Here is a 13,609-nt window from a genome sequence, read left to right as displayed (position 1 = left end):
GGCATGAGGGACCAAGCTCCTCTTATCTTGTTGCTCTGTAGTCCTCAGTAGGCAACATTCCATACCCTGACTGTTCCAACTCCTGCCATCACTTTCACACTCCATCCAATGGAAAAAGGGGGAGTGGGCATACTATTCCTTCTATTTTCAGCAAATGCCTTGGAAATTTTTCACCCCATTTTCATTCATGTCTCACTGGGCGTGCCTTCATCAAAACATTATCCATTGTTTACTGCAAACAATGTTTATAGATTCTCTAGTGCTCTCACTCTTTGTGTGTGTATGTGCATGTGTGTTTGTCTCACCACTTTGAGCTGTATATGTTACATATTTTGCAAAAAGGCAAAGGAAAGTCACAAAAGGGGCAACTAGCTCCAAGAGAGGCTGAGAAATAGTCTTTAGGGACATGGTCACGTACTTAGCTAAAATATTTATGGCTATAAAAGAAGAGGAGAATAGAGAGAGGAGGAGAAGTAGTAATTTCTGCTACAATATCTATAGAACCCATTTGGGGGCATGTTGGCTTAAAGACCTGATGAACATGAATGAGATTATGGGGGACATATATTAAGCAAACTATAAAGGAGTGCTTTACTAGCATTATCCAAAAGTTCACAGTGTAAAACAGTGCTTTGCCATAAGTTTTATTTTTCCATATCCTTCAGATTTAGTGTAGATTCTGACCATTCTTGGAAAATATAAGTATTTTCAAAGATTTACATTGACATATTTTCTGTGAACTCATTATCCACCTTAATCATTCTACATTGAAAAGATGTTATCAAAATCACTTTTCTCTCATGTATATATTCATAAGGGAGACATTAAGTGATATTAAGTAATTTATTTCCTTTTCTAATCCTTAAATTCAAGGCTGCCACTCACAGGCAATGTAACCTTGGGTGGGCCAGTTAACCTTTCCATGTCTCAATTTTTCCATTGTAAAATGAAGATATGATATGCACAGTGCAGTATTATTGTGGGGTTTAAATGGAATAATGCATATAAAGTACCAGAAGGCAGTAGGTAGTCAGTAATTGCTGACACTTTCTTTCACAAGCTAAAAGCGAGTATCACTAGATTATCTTTAATATGGCAAAAACAACGGTGAAGAGTAGAGGGATGCTGTAGAAACAGTACTGGCACTGGGACTTCAGGAAACACTAGAGTCGATTTGTGCTTTTTCCTTTTCCACTGAGAGAGCAGGACTCTAACATAAGCTGAGTCCGGCATGGTCTCAAACTCTAGGAAACAGCTCTTGCACACACACAAGTGTATTTCAGGTAGCCCACTTAAGGGTCTCCAAATCTTAACTGTTTTACAAAGAACAATCATAAAACTTCCTAAGACTGTCTTGATCTACTCATCACCTCCATGAAGTCTACAGGAGGTAAGTCCTCAATAAAATTTGTTGACTAAGGGAATGATTGGGTGTTTCTGGATAAATGAAAAACCTAATGAGGATAAATAGGGCAAAGTCCTAAGGAAAAACTCATTAGCAAATTATACTTTGCCTAAAGTTTAACCTTAGCATAATACAAACGCCGGGAAATAAATAGTACAACTACCCCTCGCTACAATTCCTCATTTTAAAAAAAGGAATTAGGCTAGATGCTCTGTAAGATATGTTTCTGCTCTAGAGTTTTCTGAAGTGAACTTGCTATGCTAATTTCAATGTGAATTTTTTTAATTAAATACCACTACAAATTTATTACAAGTAACCAGGACCCCACTTGAGTGTGTGCGTCAGCTATAAAATAATAGAAACATAAAATTAAAGTATTTCAACGGAGATTTCAAAAACAAATGCTTGTTCATTTTTTAAATTTTTCTATTCATGGTTTTAACGCATGAATTGAGACATGGAAAGCCTAACTGGCCCACCCAAGGTTACAACAATCCTACTTAAAAATTTTAAATGATATTTCTTACTAACTAAGGAGTACAAAAGACTAAATAATTATTATAATCATTGTTTACTGCAAACAATGTTTATAGATTCTCTAGTGCTCTCGCTCTTTGTGTGTGTATGTGCATGTGTGTTTGTCTCACCACTTTGAGCTGTATATGTTACATATTTTGCAAAAAGGCAAAGGAAAGTCACAAAAGGCATAAAAGAAGAAATCTTGGAGGACCATTAATTGAACATGTATATTCATGTAGAAATTATAGCTACAAACTTGTAGCCTCCTAATGTCACAGAAAATTTTTCATAGAGTAAAGGATTATATTCATAAACCCATAATAGTCCCTTTGGTGCCTTTTTTTTTTTTAAAGATTTTGTTTATTTATTTGACAGAGAGACAGCGAGAGAGGGAACACAAGCAGGGGGAGTGGGAGAGGGAGAAGCAGGCTTCCCGCGGAGCAGGGAGCCCGACGTGGGGCTCGATCCCAGGACCCTGGGATCATGAACTGAGCTGAAGGCAGACGCTTAACGACTGAGCCACCCAGGTGCCCCAACCCTTTGGTGACTTGATGAATGTTCTTGGTACCCAGATTAGAACAATTCTTTTGATTATGAATGTTGTTTCAAGGGCTATTTCACTACTTCATTAAGAAGAATTTCCAGATTTTACATGTGTGTGCTATGTGAAATATATTCATGGAAGCTGTTTTTCTGGAGATGATAGAAAGTCTAGGGAAGTATCTTGGAATGATTTACGTACATGCATTTCCAGAATCAGGGTGAGCTAATGATTGATGGGTTAAATGCTCATTAGTACTTTTTATCAGATCAATAATAATAAACTTGGTTTCTGAACAATTTGGAAAGTTACATTAAGAATTAATATCACACAATCTTTGCCCAGAATTCTCCTCTGTTTTGTTACTCAACTCTGTTTTGTTATTCTGCAGCAGCAGCAGAAGGAAAAAAAAAAATACAAAACAACTATGTCTCTGAAGCATGGGTTAGAGATTCTTAGAACATTCTCTGACTGAGGGCAAAATTGGTGTCACTGTTTAGGGCAGGTTCCAACTTTATAGACGGAGTTTAGTAATCCCACCTGTGGGTGTTGAATTTAAGGGACCAAGGATCATAGATAGTCACTGACTATTCTAACCAAATGTGTCTACATTCTCTCTCCTGAATGCATTATAAGCATTTCCTTCCCAACACCGCCTCTGCTTATTCTATTCTCCCCACCACTGCTCCCCTGTACCCCTTGAAATAAATGCCCCGCTCCTCAAAGTGTCCCCATCACACAGAAACTGATCAAGTTGCTCCTCTTCCACAAAATCCCTCTTTTCCTTTTAAAGGCTGAAATAGGCACAATATTTATTATCTGCATATTGCACAGAGTCATATATTTCATTGAAATGTTTTGTTTTTTTGCATGAGCATCTCGCCTGGCAATTTTCTGTGGTCAAAAAGCATGTAGGATTACTTCCCTCTATCACTCATAATGCTCATTATTGTGGATCGCTTGTACACAATGACTAATGGATATCTGTTAAATGAATTTATCAATGAAAGCCATAATTTATGTGTTACCCTACTTTTTAAACCATCAACCCATTCATTTGTGGTCCACAAAAAGTACTCAATAAATCTTTATTGATTAGTTAATTACTTCACTGTTGAGTCAGAAATTGTGGAATTAACAACAAAAGATTATGATTATACCCTAGTATTTGTTATTTTAAATGGATAACATTTAATAATATAAAGTGCCTAAAGCACTCTGTGTAATTCCACAGAAGCCCCACTATGAACACTACCCTTGTGATTAATTTCTAAAGAAGACAAACATTTTCTTCCTTCCTTCACGCCTGGTGAGGACATAAGGCATATGTTTTGTTCCTAGTCAGTCTTCCCTATCTCTAACACATAGCTGACAACAGTTCGTAAATTTGAGTTTGAATAGTGATAGCAATTAGGAAGAAGGCAAGGCTACCAAGTCCTTTGCATAAATATATTCTGGGTTTGGTCTGACCTTTCTGAAAACGTTGCATATGTATGCTGCATGTTTGCATGTGTTCTGTCTGGCATTACACTGAGCACGTGAAGTTAAATGTCCCTGGGCCTAGATCTCCAAGCCACCTTAATTTATGACATTATTTGGGATATAATCACAGTGAACAAATTTGTTCCATAGGAACTGTTTAAAAGATAGACATGTAAATTGTTTCGTAATTATTTGTGAAAACCTCTCTATTGATGCCATGTCTTTTTTTTTTTCCTCCTCCCCAAATGTTTTTTACTTGTATTTATTTAAATTTCAGACCAGAACTGTAGGGCAGATCACATAACAATTTATATCTCTATAATGAGAAAATATCTTAGTCTAATGTCTAATCAAATGTCTAATACTGGATGTTTAATTTTAAAAATTAAAGCTTTTGCTTTTAATATAAATGGCCAAGATGACACAAAAAGACACCAAATAGAACTTTAAAGCTGAGAGACTGATAAAATTACTGTTACTATGCATAGAATATTAGTCCTTTTACTAATTAACCCCATTAAACCACTCGCCCCCTACAAAATTTTATCTTTGGGAGAATAATCCTTTGGTGGCTGGAGTTCCACTTTTCTCCCTCTATCTTTCCACTACTTAAGCATGCTAGAAATTCTCTTTAATCATCTTCTTTTTAAGATTTCATTTATTTATTTGATAGAGAGGGAAGGAGAGAGAGAGAGAAGGCACAAGCAGGGGGAGGGCAGAGGGAAAGGCAGACTCCCTGCTGAGCAGGGAGCTTGACGCGGGGCTCGATCCCAGGACCCTGAGATCATGACCTGAGCGGATGGCAGACGCTTAACCGACTGCGCCCCCCGGGCGCCCCTTTTTAATCATCTTCTATACCAAACATCAGGCACAGTGCCTGACACACTGTAGACACTCAGTGATTGTTTGATCAGTGAATAAAGGAGAATCTTTTGGAGTTACACAAATGAACTAAAATCTTTTGAGGACGGGTGATAAAAAAGCGTTCGCATCAAAGGATAAAGTAGCCTTTCAAGTTGAATTTGTCTACGACTGAGAAAGTGGTCTGTGCTCACGTAAGCCTGCGAACTATAGCTGGTTGCAAACTCATGCAATAATTTGCGGTAATTAGGACAGTCTTATCCTCACATATCCTCATATTATCAACAATTAAGAAGAAAACTGATTCAAAGTACAAAGCTGAATTCAAACTGATTCAACTTTGTAAGAATTCTAAACGCAGACCAAGGTACTTACTTTCTTGTTTTTTTTCTTTTTTACTATTCCATAATAACATTTAGAAAATCAAAACAAAAGTACTTCGAATCCCTCAGAAGAAAAGTATTATTCTCATAAATTTTAACTAGTCACCTCATAGCCCAGTAATAAGCATTTTGTGCTTATTTATGGAGTAAAATATATTTCTATTATTTCATATATCCGAACAGGTGGTGTCTTTTCTCATTTTTAAAAGTGTGTACCTTCCAGCATTTTTCTCTCCACTCTGAATTTGTTGGTTTTCTTTTCCTACTGTAGTGCCAGTAAGTGCCAAAGACAGCCACATGGCTCAGTACTAAAACTGCTACAGCCCTTCCCCTGACAGTCCAGCCTCTGGACGCAGGAGTCCCCAACCCCTGAAGCTCAGAGGAACAGCTCATCTTTGGCCCTCTGGTCAAACTTGTTCTGGTGCCAACTACCAATTTCTCCATTAAATTCTAGTGCTGTGCCTGAATCCAGCCTCAATGTGGCATCATGCTTCTCTGCATATGCAAGTCTTGGCTGTAGTCTTGAACTCATGTCTGGAGTGAGTGATAGGGTACAACCCTGAGCTAGGTCCAAGGCCATGTCACCCTTCCCTAGCAGTTTGACTGCCTTGTCCCTCCCAATCCCGCCTTCAGATGACATCGTTGTTTTAGCCTACACAGTTGTCACCAGCCCTCGCCCGGACTACGTGCCCCAGAGATGACATGGCAGCAACAGAGAGCCACCTTGTGAGTGAGAACTGCTCAGTGGACCCAGGCAAACCCATATAGTTTGTAATTATCCTTTAGTGGAACATACAATGTTGCCAAAGTCAAATAGAAATTATATAACCAATACTGTTTTCGAAAACGGCATCATTCTTTTTCACTTTGTATCGCTTTCACATAAAAATTTCATACATCATCCTTGCATAGCAGCCATGCAAATCTTCCCCGCATCGTTCCAATGTTACTATATGTGCCGCCAAAGCAAGCGCTCACATACCAATTTTTAAAAATCAAAACAAAGAGAGGGCAGAAATTGAGCAATATTATTTTTTAGTAAGCTGCATGTTTTCTTGGGTAGGAGTCTAAGAGCAGTAAAAAGATGCTCTTGCTAAAAAGGGTGACTGATACAGATTCTCTAACTTTTTAGCTACAGACTGTTGAAACTATCTACCGACTCACTAACTCAAAATAACCTTATGAATTTCCTTCATTCCTATATGAACTATCATTTAAAAGTTAAAACTAAGCATTTTCTTCTTTTGGAATTAACACATTTCAGGGCATTTTATACACTGGGCTTGATCCTATCTTCAGAGAAGAGGAACCATATTCCGAGCTCTCAGTGGAACACAGAGAGGAACTTGCTAGCGTGTTCAGAAGATTTGGGAGAAACAAGCCGAGACGGTTTCACAGTGGTGCTAAGAAAAGCCTAGAGGAGCTTATTTCTCACCCGTCTCAAGAATCTGTTATCTGTTCAACAAAATACATAAATACGTAAATACAAATTAGAATGGATCGATAAATAAAACTTTCTAGAACCAGATAATCATCAACCACCAAGCTAAGCAGCCTCACATGACATCAAGCTATACTGGAAAAACTGAGGCCAAAATTTCAAGAGTCTAACGTGAATAAAATGGGATCCTAAGAATGAGGCTGGCAAGAAAGAGCTCAGAAGCTGGAGGCTACGGTGTACCTGGAAGGATTCAGCAGGTTCTTGAGCAGGTGTCCCCCCACACTCTGGTTTTGACCACCATGACTGGCAGTGGAGGACCCAGGCCACACCACCAGCTTGCCCACGCCGGCTTCTCTGTACACAAATTGGAGGTGCTTGAAAGAGGAGAGAGATGCTTTGGAGTCACTGAAATGAGTCAGCACATTAATGTTGATTCTACAGTTATTTGATTTAGAGCCAGCCTGGCTTGTGACCCCAGGTCGTCCAAACCCCACCGCTGCAGAGAGACCAGCTGAGCAGAGCCAGTGAAAACCTATTCCTCTGGCTCGCATTTATTTAGTTAACATGAATCAGTGGTCAATCCGAAACTAGCCTTCCCGTTCGTAAGCCTTCGAAAGGTTTTTGAAAACGGCTTGATAATGTGCCTCTAATGGCATCCTAAATTTTGCGGGGCTGTGTTGTTGTTAATAAAAGGTCTATTTTTCATTAATTTAAGTGAACAGAAAACAACTTGTGGCATTTAAAGGAAGTCAAATTTTACCTGCCAAACATTTCCTAATATACACTCCAGAGCAAAATAAATATGGAAATTTCGATGTCTTTTCAAAGCAGAAGATTCAAATATACTGTTCTTCTTGAGGGTAAATCTTTCACATTATTATCTTCCAGAATTTCAAATGTAACAGGAAAACATGAGATCAGTATCCTCAGCCACTTCCACAGGTTAGATTATTATTTTTTTAAAAGATCAGCACATCAGCTTTTTCCGGGCTTCCATATAGAGAGCATTTACTACAATGTCAACTACATGTGAAGTACTCAATAAACATGAATTCTTAGCTTTTCCTTGAAGGCTCGGGTAAGACGTTTTGATTTCCAGCTCAAGAGTTAGCCAACTATACACCGGACAGGAGAAATCACTGCACCTATAGCAACGGCTTGAGACTGAGCAGGTTAAGAAACATCTCTATATGAACACATTTTTAAAAAAATATGGAGTCAACCGAGACAATGAAGAGTGGGACAGGTAAAGTGGAAGACCACAGTGAGAGCCAAGGCGGGGGCGGGGGGCGCTTCTGGCATCTCTTTGGAACACAGTAGACCACAGCAACAGCCCTGATTTCTTCGGTGGACACGTGTGACTTTGGCCCTCTCCGGGAGACTGAGGTCACAGCACTTTGAGCAGGAACTGCAGATTTCAGGGGCACTTGGTATGTATTCATCAAGCTGAGAAGAAAATGACCTTTGCCCAGCTCCAGCCCTTTGCTCATGGTCTTCCCAGGGTCGGTGAAGAATGGAGGCAAGGTTATTAACCTCCAGTGTTTCAGACAGTAGAAGAAGAATCTGCAAATTGCAGTTCCCCGCCAATCCCGCTTTTCCATCCTCATACTCAATCAATGGGCTCCATGTTTCTTCCTCCAGAAGACACTGCCAAGTGAGAGGTCAGGTTGTTCAAAACTGCTACTGAAAGGCTCCCTCTTCTCTACCATGACATATTCTGGCATCTTGTCAGTTGGCTACCGAGTCTCAGTGTTCACTTTGTAAAATGAATTCATGTATAAGAAATTTGCTGATGGTTGCAGGCTCAGCACTCTTAATATTAGAAAATGACAAAATTGACTTATTGAATTTGTTTTTTTAATTGTCCTCCTTTACAGAAGAAAGCCCTCCATGCCTCCCATCCCCCTTGCTGCTACCACAAGGACTGCATTTGTCCTGACTGGCCCATTCGCATAAAGGGGTCATATCAGAGGCAAATGTAGGTGCGCATCTCATTTCATGGTTCCCTCGTGAGGGTACTACTTACTTCCAGATGTGTAAAGAGTTTGCCCCTGGATGAAATCAAACACCAAAGAAAGATGCCACTTGAAAAAAAGCATTTAGGACAAGAGAAAAGAAGGAGGGCAAGGCATCTGAGGTGGTATCTACAACAGTGCTGAATTTCACACGACCTTCATAAAAGATGAATCGCGGGTTTTACAACATTTTACCAAGGCATTATTTTCTAATAAACCTCCTTTTGTTTTGCATTCTTTTTGCTTATAATATGCAAAAAAGAAAAGCACAATGGCTGGAAATTCTGTCTCTGTGATCTGAAGGGCTCTCACTTGCATGCTGAGAAGTGTGATAATGAATATTTCTGGCATCAGCTGCTCATAGCAGCTTGGTACTAGCAGCACTTGATTCAAAATGTCATATGATACAATAATACACAAATTGAGCTCACAGAGGAGGAAAAAGAATCATGCAGCCTGTCATAGGTACAGCAATTTCTCATGAGCATCCAGGGAGAGAAATGTAGAAGTAGAAACCTGAAATCTGAAAAAAAAAAATAAACACTTAACATCCACAAACACAGGAAAAAAATTATTAACAAATGGAACATAGTAATTCTTGTGTACTCACAACACCAGTGGTTTCTTTAGTCAAAACCTGATAGCATTCAACTATGAATGATCTGGTACAGTGAAAGTGCTGGAGCCAATGAGAAAGCAAATCTACCTAATATGACCAAATGCACTTCCTATTTGTGTTTGAATAGTTGAACAGTTTACTGGTGCCAGATTGTCAATTTGTGTTAGCCACTCCTCTCTTTTTATTTCCACTCTTTTTCTAATTGTTCACACACCTCTTTCTTTTCCTTGAATCGATTAGTGACATCATCCCAACGTGCTTTTTTTTAAGATTTTTATTTATTTTTAAGATAGAGCAAGAGCAAGCGAGAGAACACGAGCAGGGGGACCGGCAGGCAGAGGGAGAAGCAGGCTCCCCACAGGGCAGAGAGCCCGATGTGGGACTCGATCCCAGGACCCTGGGATCATGACCTCAGCCGCAGGCAGACGTTTAACCGACTGAGCCACCCAGGCACCACCATCCCAACATATTTTTTGTTTCATATTTACAGTTTGACTGTCTTTGTCCAAGTCCTGGCTCCCCAAAACCAGCCAGGTGACCTCAGTCCAGCTATTTTTCCCTCTGTGCCTCAGTCCCTTGTCCTACTAAGGCTACGGTGAGGACTGATGCGTTGGGGTGGCGCTTAGGGCCGCATGTGGTACACGGTTCTGTGTTCCTGTTCCCATCTTGAAAGTGGAAATTTTTAAAATGGGAATACATATTAATTATCCAAAGTATTTTAATATATCTATTTGTCTTTGTTTCTCCCCCATTGGTCTATAGATTACTTCAGTTGAAGTAATTGGTTTGATTATTTTAAGTTGGCCCTCCAGAGAACTTCAAAACCAGGAAGAATCCTAAAAATCATGTAATCTAGCTTTCATTTTCTCCAGTACATTCCTAATCATCATGATTATTGTCATTAGGCTTTTGTGAAACAACTAGTGGTGCTTCTCAGGGACTCTGATGCCACTGAAGTGCATTTGTAATCTAAGCTCTGGGCATGGAGATGTCCTCAACAGTATCGATAAATTCACTCTCTCCTCTGTCCTGCCGATTCACTTTCTTTAATAGCAGAAATCTTCACCACACCCTGCACTGTGGTATAGGTAGTGATACAGGTGGGAAGGATTCTCATAGACTTTTCCTTGCCCCTATACAGGCGACCACTCTTTCTTTTCCTTTGGCTGTCCAGCCCTCTGTGGCTTTTAATCCATTTGCACAATTACCATGCCCCGGATCCTGAAAAAGACCTTTCTGAGGTTAGGGGCAAGGCAGCTATAATTGTCTCCTCATCGCCCCGCAGGAAACTGAGAATCGAAGGTTAGGATCTTGCCCAGGGTCGTAGTATTAGAAGTGCCAGAGAGACCTAGGAAACCCAGACTATAGGATTTCCCGTCCGAAGGTGTTTTCGCAGTGCCATGCCGCTTGTCCTCAGTGTGGTTTCACGCCACCACATCAGTGGAGGCAAACATCAAACATCCTAGCAATAGGCAGAGAACCAGACAACACAGAAGAATAATGCCTGACTGGGCAGCAAACTCTTCACTCGTTCAGCCGCTTAAAGTCAAGTTCACACTGAAGCTGTCTACATGATGCAGATATGGGGGAGACAGAAACATGCGTTCCATTTTCAGCCAAGACGGGGTTGAAAAATAAAGTCCTCTGGGGCTATAGAAGAGAAAGCATTAAAAGAATGGGCCTCGACCTTATTTTCCTATTGGCAATGTAGGTCTGAGTTTAAACTTCCAGGATCACTCTTTCTGTTCATTTTTGAGGGTTAGGAAACCATTATTGCTTAAGTAAGGTAAGTGAATTTGAATTCTAAAATGAAAAGTTTTCACATTCTCATCACAGAAATTTAAGTAAAAGGAAGTCTGTGTCACATCCTCATGATATCTCCAGGCCCACAAAGGCAACAGATGGTCTCTGAGTTTTAGAGATCTCTTTGTGTTCTATATTAAAATGTTTCAAATAGATTGACATAGTGTAGGAGTCTGATTCCTTATTAAAAGATTGTTTCTCAGGTTTTATACAACTTCTGTGAAGTATGAGAGATGAGCGGTTATGGTTTGCAGCTTAGGTTGATGGCACAAAGATTCTCCCTACACCATATTGGAATTCCTTTCCATCTTAGCGATGGTCTGCAAATAGGGCAATGGACTTATCAATGCTTAATGGGCCTGCTTATCCACCGTTATGCCACAAGGTGATTATCAAGTACATTTTTGCTAAATGCACTCAAGAGCAGCAAGAGGGGCGCCTGGGTGGCTCAGTCGTTCAGCGTCTGCCTTCGGCTCAGGTCATGATCCCAGGGTCCTGGGATCGAGCCCCGCATCGGGCTCCCTGTTCCGCGGGAAGCCTGCTTCTCCCTCTCCCACTCCCCCTGCTTGTGTTCCTTCTCTCGCTATGTCTGTCTGTCAAATAAATAAATAAATAATCTTAAAAAAAAAAAAGAGCAGCAAGAAAAATGTTTAATTGCCATAAAATGCTAACCACAGAATAAAGCAAAACTGAACTAAGGAATAGTAAGTTTAGTCTCGAGCTTGGAATCCTTAAGCATGCAACTGCAGGAGCACAACTGTGTGACCATAGTGCTCCATTTTCCTTCCAAACCACAGCCAAAGACAGCCTTGGACCTGTGTCTCCTTCAGTGAGAGCCTAATGCTCAAGAAACATAAAACAGGACAGCAAAACCAAAATCAGTCGGAGTGCTGGGATGACGTTAAATGTGTATCTTTCAGCTATTTCACAAAATCCTCATCAAGAGGCCAAAGTGTCTAATTCTATCGTGAAGTGAACATGGTTGAAAGAATTTGCTGCACATATTCCCATTTCAGTGTAGTAAACCAGCTGAGTATAAAAACCACACAGAGGCAGCAGAGGAATCCGAACACTACCTGGGCTAGGTGTTGAAGGTCAACATCAACAACGTTCAAGTCATACTGATAGTATTGAGTACCCTTCATACAATGTGATGAAAATGGCACTTTTCCTTTGGAACCTTCCTCCCCAAAACCCATAATCCTAGGCTAAACCTGAGGAAAACGTCAGACAAACCCAAATTGAGGAGCACTCTACAAAACATGTGACCAGTGCTCCTCAAAACTATCAAGGCCATCAAAAACAAGGCAAGTCTGCAAAACTGTCACAGTGCAGAGAAGCCTGAGGAAACATGATCAGTAAATGTAATGGGGTATCCTGGAGGGGATCCTAAAACAGAAAAAGAACATTAGGTGAAAAACTAATGCTATCCTAATAAAATATGGACTCGTATTAATAATAATGTATCAATATCAGTTCATCAATTGTCACAAAGGTACCACAGTAATGAGATGCTAAGAAAGGGAAACTGGTTGTTAGGAACTCCCTGTATGATCCTTGCGACTCTTCTGTAAATCCAAAACTATTCCGAAATAAGCTTTCTTAAAAATAAAAAAAATTTAAAAAGTCACTCCTTCAATTTTTACTGATGTCTATGGATCGGAATAATTCACCTAACCAACTATGTTTGTATTTCTTCTGCTTTCTGAGGACTGTGAGGGAAGCCACGGGAAGCTGCCCAGGGGGCCGCGACACCCTCACAGAATGCCCCTGCAGGGGTGGTCTGCTCTTACTCACACAGGCCCGCAATCTTATTTATACAACTTGTACTTGTTATTTTCATTATGTGATTCAATTATTTTTGAAATCACAAGCATAATTGCTAAAGAGAGAGTTGTTATTTCTGCGGGGGAAAAAATAGATTGAATGATTTGAAAAAAACTTGATAAAGGCAAATGGCTAAAAATATTCCTTTGAATATGGGTGTTCTCGTACCATAAAAGATTAAAAGAAAATGTCATGAAAATCAAGAAAGATCCTGCACTCAGATTGCTTCCATCCTTCAAGTTCTGCTCCACTTAAAGGCACCATAATTAGAAATCAGAGATCATGGGTGTGATTTCTACAAGAAATCAAATCAGTTCAACCATAATCAAAGAAACCCCATGGGGCTCCAAGTACTGGTGAATGAGCATTAATATAAAGCAAAATGTTTAAGGCACATGTGTATCACTTTTAATAATTGCCCTGTTTTTTTCTCCCTCTCCCACTCCCCCCTGCTTGTGTTCTCTCTCTCGCTATGTCTCTGTCAAATAAATAAATAAAATCTTTAAAAAAAATAATAATTGCCCTGTTTTACTGCTTTTTTCATTAATTTATCCTTTCAATTAACCAATTACTACCGATCCCAACTGACTGACTAAGACATTCTACTGAAGATGATTTTTACTTTCATCTTTCGTGCATTAATATTTTACAGCACATTTTTGGCTGTCTTTCCTTTAACTGGTACGTTCAGGTTTTTATTGTGCACTGTTTTA

The 13,609-nt window shown here is 39.8% G+C and overlaps 1 protein-coding gene and 1 non-coding gene across 5 annotated transcripts in view; both read right to left on the bottom strand.

The window, feature by feature from the left end:
- FGF14 (fibroblast growth factor 14) overlaps positions 1-13,609 on the bottom strand; it is a 608,954-nt gene that overhangs the window by 493,870 nt on the left and 101,475 nt on the right. The window lies entirely within an intron of this gene.
- On the bottom strand, positions 6,059-6,165 carry LOC112826966 (U6 spliceosomal RNA). The gene has a single exon (XR_003209102.1). It is a non-coding gene; the product is annotated as a U6 spliceosomal RNA (small nuclear RNA).

The sequence above is a fragment of the Callorhinus ursinus genome, unplaced genomic scaffold (genome assembly GCF_003265705.2).
Source record: "Callorhinus ursinus isolate GAN/ISIS: 27379988/994484 unplaced genomic scaffold, GSC_fseal_2.0 scaffold7, whole genome shotgun sequence".
NCBI lineage: Eukaryota > Metazoa > Chordata > Mammalia > Carnivora > Otariidae > Callorhinus > Callorhinus ursinus.
This window is presented reverse-complemented; position numbering and strand designations above follow the sequence as displayed.